General features: G+C 52.9%; 1 protein-coding gene across 2 annotated transcripts in view; it reads right to left on the bottom strand.

The window, feature by feature from the left end:
• LRRC75A (leucine rich repeat containing 75A) overlaps positions 1 to 6,061 on the bottom strand; it is a 106,803-nt gene extending 100,742 nt beyond the window's left edge. For both annotated transcript variants that reach the window (XM_064165983.1, XM_064165981.1), the window contains exon 1: positions 5,815 to 6,061. The gene's annotated coding sequence lies outside the window, so the exon portion shown is untranslated. The remainder of the gene's footprint in view (positions 1 to 5,814) is intronic.
• Between the last annotated feature and the right edge of the window lie 4,134 nt (positions 6,062 to 10,195).

The following is a 10,195-nucleotide window of genomic DNA, read 5'->3' on the forward strand; positions in this document are numbered from 1 at the left end:
ATAGGTGGTGAGCAGGTGGAGGTGGTGGGGAGAAAGGAAAAAGACGTGGGCCTGAAAGTCTTAAAAGGCAGAAAGAGAAACCAAATCAAAGTTAAGTGCTGCAGCTCTCCCTCTCACTGCAACACTCGGCACGGCAGTAACCCAGCGGCGCTTTGGATTCCTGCAGAGAGGGATTTGGGATGCGAGCCGCAGCGCCAGCAGCGTTAGCCTGGAGCACGGCAGGGAGCACCGAGCTCTGCCTTTCCTCCTGGTCGTCCCAGGAAGGCTTACGGACATTGCCACCCCCGTGAAATCCTCCCCAAACACAGCCTCTCGTTTAACAGCCATCGACAGGAGATGCGAGACTGCCACCTACGACTCCGGCAGCCTCACGCCCACGCTCTTCCCTGCTGCCAGTATCGATCTTGTCCCGGTCCAGGGCTCTTTCAATCATCTCTAGCTTCAGGACAGAGAGGATTTGTCCTTGTTTTATCCCTGTTTTGCAGATGAAGGCACGAAGCAAGAGGCAGATTGGAGCAGAAGCATGAGGTGGTCTCCAGAAATCAAAGCCAAGGTGTCTCTCAGATTCACCCCAGGTCAAATCTCTGCCAGAACAGGAGAGCTGATTATTTTTTGCTGCTTAAACCTCTAACCTGCAGAGATCCAGCCATGCTTCTTATTCAATTCTGCTTTCTCTTAACACACCCCCCTCAGCTCTGTGAAGCATTTCCTGACCAGAAACAGCAGTCTTCAATTCTTCATGAGCAGTGGTTTGTCTCGCCACAATTTTTATTGTGCATCATGAATTTTAATGGAAACCCACACAGAGCTCAGTCCCTCAGCAGAGAGGCATCGAGACAGGAAAGTTCTGTGTGAGAAGTGCCACAGCTGTAGTGAATGACTGTGGTGGGTGAGGGAGGGTCCAATGGAGCTACTTCCATCCACGGAGAATGTGGAGCTGCCTGCAGCTTAGGAATCATCTGAGCCAGATCCTGCATCACAGCAGGGTGTCCTGACTTCTTGGCGACTTCAAAAGCTCTGACAAGTCCCAAAACCACCCCAAAACCCCTCAAAACTCACTCCCATCTCACCGTCAGCAGTTCCCATTCCATCCCTCCATCCAGCCACAAGCAAGAGATGATCCCATGCACCAGCAACACTTCCCACTGTTAACAACACCCCCAGAGAAGGGCCAAAAAGTCCCAAACACAGACCCCAAACCCAGAGACTGCAAAGAGATTTCTGATCTTTCTGGCTTTTGCTGAGGAGGTTCTTCTCCATTGTGTCTTTGGTAGCAAATAAATCAAGCACTTGATTTTACATCAGCCTCACAAATGCTCCCTGCCCCCTGCAGCTGTTTGCAGACAACTCCAATCCCTGCCTCCTCACACGGGATGGGTTAGTGATTCACCCTCTGGTTTCAGCACCTCTGGAAGCTCAAGGAATTCAATTAAACTCCTCCAACACATCCTTGGCATCTTCTCCTGGCAGGTTCAAATGAACAAACAAACAAAGCAAACAACCCAGACACTGTCATTTGCCAGAAAAAAAAACATCTCCTACTTAACACTTGGCATGGGCAGGCTTGGGTGAGGAGATGCATGGACCATGAAGGGTTTCACACTTCCAAAAATGAACTCACTCACAGGCATGCCAAAGATTGCAGCCTTACTGGCGGCTTTCTGCAAGGGCAATCCTCAGAGGATTGTGGCTAGGAGTGACCTATCCAGGGGAATTTAGCAGAACAATGCCCAGAGCACCCCCTCTCCGTGGAAAGGGCAGCAGGGAGGGACGTTTCCCAACAGTCTCTGGCAGCAGGGTACCATCTGGTTTTGCAATCAATGGCACTCTTATGGACAAAGCCATGTGTCATGGGAAATGGGGCTGGGGGGAGGAAGAGGCAGCAGCATTGCCAAGAAACCCCACAAGAGACAAACCCCAGTGGAGAGACCTCTCTGACGGGCAGCTGCTGTGTCTCTTGGGCTGCCCCATGCAGCTAGAGCAGCTCCTGAAGACACCATGACATGGACATCTGCAAGCTGCTCTTGGGAGCTTTTAGCCAAAAAGAGCAGACACACTGTGAACTTCAGTCACAAGCTTTTGGCACTCCTGAGCTCACACCATGGGACTCACACAGAGACCACTCACAGCAGCTCCTGATGAATTTGCCTTCACACCACAGCAGAGCCACCTCAGTGCTAAAAGCTCCTACAGGCCATGCCTGTAGACAAAGAGAGATGCTCTCAGTGCAAACCACGCTGCCATCTCGCCCTAAGCATGGCAGCAAACAGAAATCCAGAGGCACAGGCACGTCCAAGTCTCTCACCAGCACATGAACCAAGCAGCAGCTCTCAAATCCCTGAGGTTTCTGACCAGCAGCTCAATGCACATCATGCACCTACCAGCCAAACTGGGTTGTAAGCCACACATGGAGGGATTCAACTCTACCAGAAATGTTTCAAGTTTCTGTTGCCCGTGATCTTAAACACAAACCCTCTTCATATGCAGCAGCTCATGATCTTAAGCAGACTTTCTCCAGCCTTGTTCCCATCCCAATGGCTAATGTCTTGTTAAAGACCACTCAGCTCTAATCTGGTGGCTCAGATACTCATGGCAACCACATCAGAATAGCACCAAAAGGCCTCGAGGGATTTAGGGCTTGCAAGACTGTAGCAGAGGTGCCAGCAGCAGATGACAGGTAACAGAAGAAACCTTTCACCCTCAGCACAAGGCTGTGAGCACCCTCCCTGCACAGTGTGTTCCTTCAGCCAAGAAACATCACCACCTCCTTGCCATCTCACCCTGGCCTGGACCTCACTACTGGGCAGCTATCAGTTTTAGCAGAAGTTTAGCTCTATTCAATGCTGTGAGACCATGAATGAATCAAGAGGAGATCTTGATGCTGCTGAGGCTGGCACACCAACCCCAGCTGTACTATTCAGTGTATGCCCACACTGAGCCCTTCATCTTTCAGGAGATCTGCTCAGATCCCAGTTCTTAGTAACAGGGAAATGCTTCTCTAAGCTCTGGCTTTGTCAGGGTGACCATTCCAGAGGGCCATTATCTGCCCCAGTGCATTCAGCTACCCCAGCTCAGCAAAAGCCATCAACTCCTGCCTGTGCTGGGCTCCAGCAAGCCCTGGACACTGGGGCACAGCTTCCTGCAGGCAGCCAGCTCAAACACAGCAGCTTTCAAGCTGCTCTAATTGACACCAGGGCCCATGCTGGCCTCCAGCTGTGACTGGGCTTTGAGAAGATGACAGCCACCTTGTGTGCCTGGGACAGCTTCCTCCCCTGCCACAGTCCCTTGTTTGTTCTATGCATGTACAGCCATGCCTGGGCAACAGCTTGGTGGAAAGACCTTTTCTGCTGAAACCCTGCTTTGTGTTGCTTTGTGTCCCTTCTGCACATAGACTGCTGGGGAGACAGTAACCTCCCCCCAGAAATGCTGTGGTGACACCGAGCAGATCATGGTGGTCCTGTGATGCAGAGCATCCTCACCTAAGCTGTATGCACAGGGCAGGCAACCTGCTCTAAGTGAACCTGCTCTGGTGGGGGGGAGGAGGGGTGGAGTAGATGATATCCAGAGCTTCTTTCTAACCTCTGTCATTCTGTGATGGAGGCTTCCTGGACTCCTACAAACCACTTTATTCATGCACAATGTAGTGGCATAAGTAATTATGAGTGGGCTCACACGGTTTGCTGACAGCCAGCAGGAGCCATGCATGCAGCACCTTCATTCCACCAAGATCCAAAGCAAAGTGATGAAAGGAGAAGATTTCTCTCATCATTGGGTCCCTTCCAATCCCTAACATCCTGTAATCCACCATAGGTGAGAAACATGGGCACTGGGGCTTAGTTTAAAAGAGGAGATGGAGGAAGGCTCAGATCCTCCAAAGAACAATTAGATGCCTAATTCTCATTGCCTTTAGGGCTCAGTTAGGCACAAGAACTGGCTCCTGGTCAAGAGAATCTAATATCTGGCAGGAGGTTGAAGCCATCTGCCTGCAGACACCACCTCTCTCCTCCTGGTCTTCCTGTTGGTATTAGTTCTGAATTAAAGCAGACTCTGTGCTTGTTGCCCATCACTGGGGTCAGACCTGAAGGATGAGGTTTGTGCCTGTCACGATGGAGAAAGGCAAATCCTCCACACCACCTCCTCTGATTGACAGCAGGAACAGGCTCATCTGATTGCTTTGACCTTTGCTCAACAAAGCCTTCATCTCACCAGGCTGGGCTTCAACAGGGCAGAACCACAAGCCCAGTCTATTCCTTACACATTTCCTGCTGTTCTCTTTTACCTCAGGAGCAAGGCCCAGAAAAAAATGGACTAATCCCCCAGACTCTCCTGAAGCAACTATGAGCATGGAAGGACCTGTGGGAACAGAACCAAGCTGAGGTATTTGGGCTGTCCCTGCCACACCAAATATATTGAGGAGCTACTTCCCTCCAACACCAGTTTGTAGGAGCAGCTTTCAGCCAATCTAGAAGCCCTAAAGCAGCCCTGGGAGCTCTGCAGGATCTCTGCCACATAGAAGATTTGTTTGTGAATAAAAGATGCATCTGTGGCCTCAGAAGTTACTCAGGGGATACTACAACCCTGCTGCTAAGTGAGTGCTAAGGCTGGGTGTGCTTTTTACTGAAAATACAGGTGGGCAGAGAGACAAAGGCGTTTGCTCAGGTTGGAGGTGTTTCTGCATGGTGTGGTCTCCTCCTGTGCTGGGTGGCAGCCAGGAGACGTGGTGAAGAGCAGGACTGAAGGAAAGGAGCAATGCAGGCAACTCAGAGGACCTCTAAACCCAGCACTGGCTGGGAGCTCCTCTCTCCCCAGAAGATCTCAAAGCTCTCCCTTTCCCCACTGGTACCTCAGCTGGGTCTGGTGCAAGAGGAGGTGCTGAGGGGCACAATCTCGATTAGAAGCTATGATCAGAGTCAACCTCGCTGAAGAACCTCCATTTGCATTCTTACAGCTCAGCTCACCACGCCAGAGCTCGTCACTGACCAGCTGAACAAGCACCTGGACTAGGAGACCACCTGGCACTTATTAAGGGAAAGGGCTAGAAAACTGCTGCTGCTCGAACAATTTTTCATCCCCTCCCAAGTGAATCCCCCTGGTTTAAAGGGTGCACAGCACTTGGCAAGGAGGCTTACTCAGGGGAAGGAGAGAAGCAGCCTACCTTTGCACTGCTGCTCCTCACACTCCCTCAGGAGACGGATTCAGCCCTCAGCTCTCCAGAGGGAGGCTCCACAGCCTCCCTGAGCAGCTCGATCAGGGCTCAAACAGCCTCACACCAAAGAAGTTTCCCCTTAAGTTCAAGTGAAGCCTCCTGCGTTCTCATTTGCCCCTTGTCCTGTCGCTGGGCACTACCGAGACGAGCCCGGCCCCATCCTCATGGCCGCCACCTTTTAGCTATCGACCAGCACCGAGAAGGTTCCCTCAGCCTGCTCCGTTCCAAGCTGAGGAGCCCCAGGACGGCGATCCCAGGACAGTCAGCCACTCCCAGCCCCACACGGCCACCAGCTCTGCCCCGCTCCTCACACAGCTCCCATTCCCGGCACAGCAAAGCGGGATCAAGGCTGAGCTCCTGCCACCATCTAGTGGTGCTGCACCGGGAGAGCCCAAGCGCAGCTCCGCCTGGGAGCCGCCAGCCCACCGCCCCCAGCCGCCTGCCCACCGGCCCCAGCCGCCAGCCCACCGGCCACAGCCGCCTGCCCACCGCCCCCAGCCGCCAGCCCACCGCCCCCAGCCGCCAGCCCACCGCCCCCAGCCGCCTGCCCACCGCCCCCAGCCCGCCCAGACAAGCCCCCCGGGGGTGCAGACCCTTCCCCAACTCACGGTTTTCACTTCGTCCTGCCGCTGCGAACGCGGAGTTTCAGGCGTCTCCTCCTGCTCCGCAGCAGCTCCTCCTCGTTTCCAGGCTCACCCAAGCCACCTGTGCTAACTTTAAGGTGTGGGTTGCAAAAGCAATTACCAGGGACTCCAGGGGTGATTGGTTGATGGGCCACAGGTGCTGCTCGCTTCAGCGGCAGGCAAGCCTGCACTGGAAGCAACAGGCACACGCAGCCGATGATAGTGTGGCTCAGGGCTGCTGCCACAGGTGGAAGTTTGGGTTCTCTGATCATGGCAACACTTATGTGGCCCTGAGCATGCTGGGGCCAGAGAGAGCTCAGCTGCCCCAAAAGGGGAGAAGGATTCGACAGTGAAGTTGGTGAGGTGCATCGATAGGGCTTTAGACTAGGTTCAAAGGAGCAAGGGGATAAAACCAAGCTCACTGGGGATGAGCCCAGGGGTGGTGTGCCCATGACAGGGGGCAATGGATAGCCCAGCTCCAGTGCATCTATACCAATGCAATGACCAGAAGGAGCTGGAGGCCATCGTGCAGCAGGACAGCTGTGACACAGCTACCATCACAGACACATGGTGGGCTGAGTGCTGGGACCGAGTACTGCAAGGAGTGCCTGTAAGCTCTTCAGAAGGGATGGGCAGGGAAGGAGGTGCAGAGGTTCTGTATGCTAGAGACTCTTTTGATGGTGTAGAACTCAATGTACTCGGACCTGGAGAGGCCACAGCTTGAGTGCTGGGTTCAGTTATGGCTGTTGCAGTATGGGGAAGTCATTGAGGTGCTGGAGTGTGTCCAGAGAAGAGCAAGGAGGCTGGTAAGGGGTTTGGAGGCCATCATACAGGGAGCAGCTGAGGGAGCTGGGGTTTGTTAGTCTGGGGAAGAGACAGCTGAGGGGAGATCTGACTCTCAAGCTGTTAGACTGTCCTGAGCCACAACAAACACAACTAGGTTTTTGGGAGGGTGAGGCTCAAAAGTTAGGGACGTGTTCAGCTACCCTTGCTGCTCTGAGCCCTGTAGCAAGCCCTTAGCCCATTGACCATGATCTCTTAAACCCCTCTGCAGCCCATTTTTGCCTCACAACAGCCTTCCAAGGTAGGACATCCCTCCCCTCCCTGCAGCACTATGAGCAGTTGGATGTGTTTTCTAGCTGAGGAGAAGTTAGCTCAATCAGCAAAGGTCACAGCACTTAGCAGAACTGTAAAAGCCCCTTATAAAGGATAAACTGAGACCTACAAACAGAAAGCAAGCTGCCCAGGTCACCCAGTGAACCCAGAGCTGCTGAGAGCTGGTACAAAGCACAGAGGAGCAGGGATGCTGCTTAGCACCAGTGCTGGAAGAGGAGCCAAATCCAGGGAGCTTGCACCTTGCTTCTCAGCATTGCTGCTGGGGCTTTTCAACCCAGGGTGGCGCCAAGCTGGGAGGCTCGGCTGATACAGCTGGAGGCTGTGTGGCCATTCAGCAAGGCCTGGACAGACTGAGAGCTGGTCAAAGAGGAAGCAAATGAGGTTCAACAAGGATAAGAATAGAGTCCTGCACCTGGGGAGGAAGAATAAACTGCACCAGTACAGGCTGGGAGGTGATCTGCTGGAGAGCAGCCCTGTGCAGAGGGACCTGTGGGTGCTGGTGGAGAACATCCATGGGACAGCAATGTGCCCTTGTGGTCAAGAAGGCCAATGGGATCCTGAGGTGCATTAAGAAGAGTTCAGGAAGGTTCTCCTCCACTTCTACTCTGCCCTGGTGAGACCTCATCTTGAGTGCTACATTCAGTGTTGGGCTTCCCAGTTTAAGAGGAGCAGGGATCTGCTGGAGAGAGTCCAGTGGAGGGCTATGAGGATGATGAGGGGACTGGAGCACTGCCTGATGAGGAGAGGCTGAGGGACCTGGGTCTGTTTAGTCTGGAAAAGACTGAGAGGGGATCTAATCAATGTTTATAAATATCTGAGGGCTGGGGGGCAGGAGGGGGCGGGGCAGGCTCTGCTCACTTGCTGCCTGGGATAGGATATGGAGCAATGGATGTAAGCTGTAGCACAGGAGGTTCCACCTCAACACAAGAGGGAACTTCTTTACTGTAAGGGTCACAGAGCACTGGAAGAGGCTGATCTGATCGAGATTGTATGGTCCTGCTCTGGCAGGGGGGTTGGACTCGATTATTTCTCTGGGTCCCTTCCAACTCCTGACATCCTGTGAGGCTGTGCACAGAGACCTCAAGGTCAAGCCCCAGGCTACATCTGAAAAACTGTCAAAAGCTCACAGGAAGGAGACCCGAGCAGTGGATGCCAGAGAGGAACCTTTGTGCCACTTCTCAGAGATCTCCCAGGACAGTTGTGTGGCTCAGCAAGCAGGAGTCTGAAGTCGCTGGGTTAGCTGGTCACAGCAAACAAGGCACAGCAGTTTCACACAAACCTGAGCTTCCACCTTCAGCCACACATCCATTTCCTCTCTCTGCCAGGTAATTCACCACTAGCAAAGCTGTGATTAGTGCTGGAGGGAAAAGGAAGATCTGCAACCCCCATGTCAGCAGCTGCCAGTGCACTCATCCACCTGAGCAGTATTTCCTTACAACCCTCTGCTTTAAAAAGGGGGCCGAGAGCAATTTGCTTGCAGAAGGGAGTTTGCTGCTGGGAGAAGACAGCTGCTGGTCCTCCTTTTCAGTGATGCTTCCATGCAATACCCAAAAATATTTGGCAGAAAGAGGCCGATTAGAGCAATGCCATCACTGACAGCAGATGGTCTCACCCCAATCTGCAGCAGCCTGCTCACGCTGCCTGTAATCTGCTTGCAAACACAGCCCCTGCCTTTCCTCCAGATGAGCAAGCTTTAGAGCATTTCTCATTGCCCTTTAGTTTGTTAACAAACATCACCATCATGAGCAAACATCCTGAGGTCACCATCATCAAAAGAATCCTTTCTGCTCACCCTGCCCTTCCAGCACCTGGAGAGAGCAGAACAACTTTATTTCACCCCATTGCCACCACCCTTTGTGTCATCTGCTTAGAACACCTCATTTTAAGCTGCTTGTATCATCAAGAGGGAGGAGAGAGCTTTGAAAGAACCTTGGTGAGGCCACATCTGGAGTCCTGGGTCCAGTTCTGAGCTCCCCAGCTCCAGAGACAGGGAACTAATGGAGAGAGTCCATCAGAGGCTGAGATAGGACTAGGAGGAATGGAACAAAGCTAGAAATGGGTAGATTCAGACTGGATGTTAGGAAGAAGTTCTTCAGCATGGTGAGAGCCTGGAATGGGTTGTCCAGGTAGGTGGTGGAAGCTTGTCAGATCCCACCTGCAGTACTGTGTACAGTTCTGCAGCCCTCAACACAAGAGGGACATGGAACTGTTGGAGCCAGTCCAGAGGAGGGCCACGAAGACAATCAGAGGGATGGAGCACCTCTGTTAGGAGGACAGGCTACGAGAGTTGGGGCTCTCCAGTCTGGAGAATAGAAGGATTTAATGAGACCTTGGAGTGGCCTTGCAGTATCTGAAGGGAGCCTTCAGAAAGGCTGGGGAGGGACTATTGACAAGGTCTTGTTATGACAGGGTGAGGAGTAATGGGTTTGAACCAGAAGAGGGGAGATTTAGACTAGATGTTAGGAGGAAGTTCTTTACAGTGAGGGTGGTGAGGCACTGGAACAGGTTGTCCAGGGAGGTTGTGGATGCTTCCTCCCTGGAGGTGTTTAAGGCCAGGTTGGATGAGGCCTTGAGCAACCTGCTCTAGTGGGAGGTGTCCCTGCCTATGGCAGGGGGTTGGAGCTGGATGATCCTTGAGGTCCCTTCCAATCTAGACCGTTCTATGATTCTATAAGCTCCATCCCTGAAGGTGTTTAAGGGCAGGCTGGACGAGGCTCTGGACAGCCTGATCCGTTGTGGTGTCCCTGCCTATGGCAGGAGGGTTGGAACTAGATGATTGTTGTGGTCCCTTCTAACCCTGACTGATTTTAAGATGCTGAGGGACATGGAGCATGTGAGGAGGAAAGGCTGAGAGACCTGGGACTGTTTAGCCTGGAGAAGAGCAGCCTGAGAGAGGATCTGCTCAATGCTCATCAAGCTCCAAAGGGCAGATGTCAAGAGGATGGGGCCAGACTCTTCTCAGTGTTCAGTGACAGGACAAGGGGTAGCAGGCACAGACTGAAACCCAGGAGGTTGCATCACAACCTGAGGAAGAACTCTGCTGAGAGGGTGGCAGAGCATTGGAGCAGGCTGCCCAGAGAGGCTGTAGAGTCTCCTTCTCTGGAAATATCCAAAACCCATCTGGATCTGATCTTGAGCAACCTGCTGTGGCTTTATCAGGTAGCTGGACTTGATGATTTCCAACCCTTACTATGATAGGGTTCTGTGAAACATGGCCTAAGGCCACAGCACAAAATCACAGCAAAAAGCT

This window comes from Pogoniulus pusillus, chromosome 27 (assembly GCF_015220805.1).
Source record: "Pogoniulus pusillus isolate bPogPus1 chromosome 27, bPogPus1.pri, whole genome shotgun sequence".
Taxonomy (NCBI): domain Eukaryota; kingdom Metazoa; phylum Chordata; class Aves; order Piciformes; family Lybiidae; genus Pogoniulus; species Pogoniulus pusillus.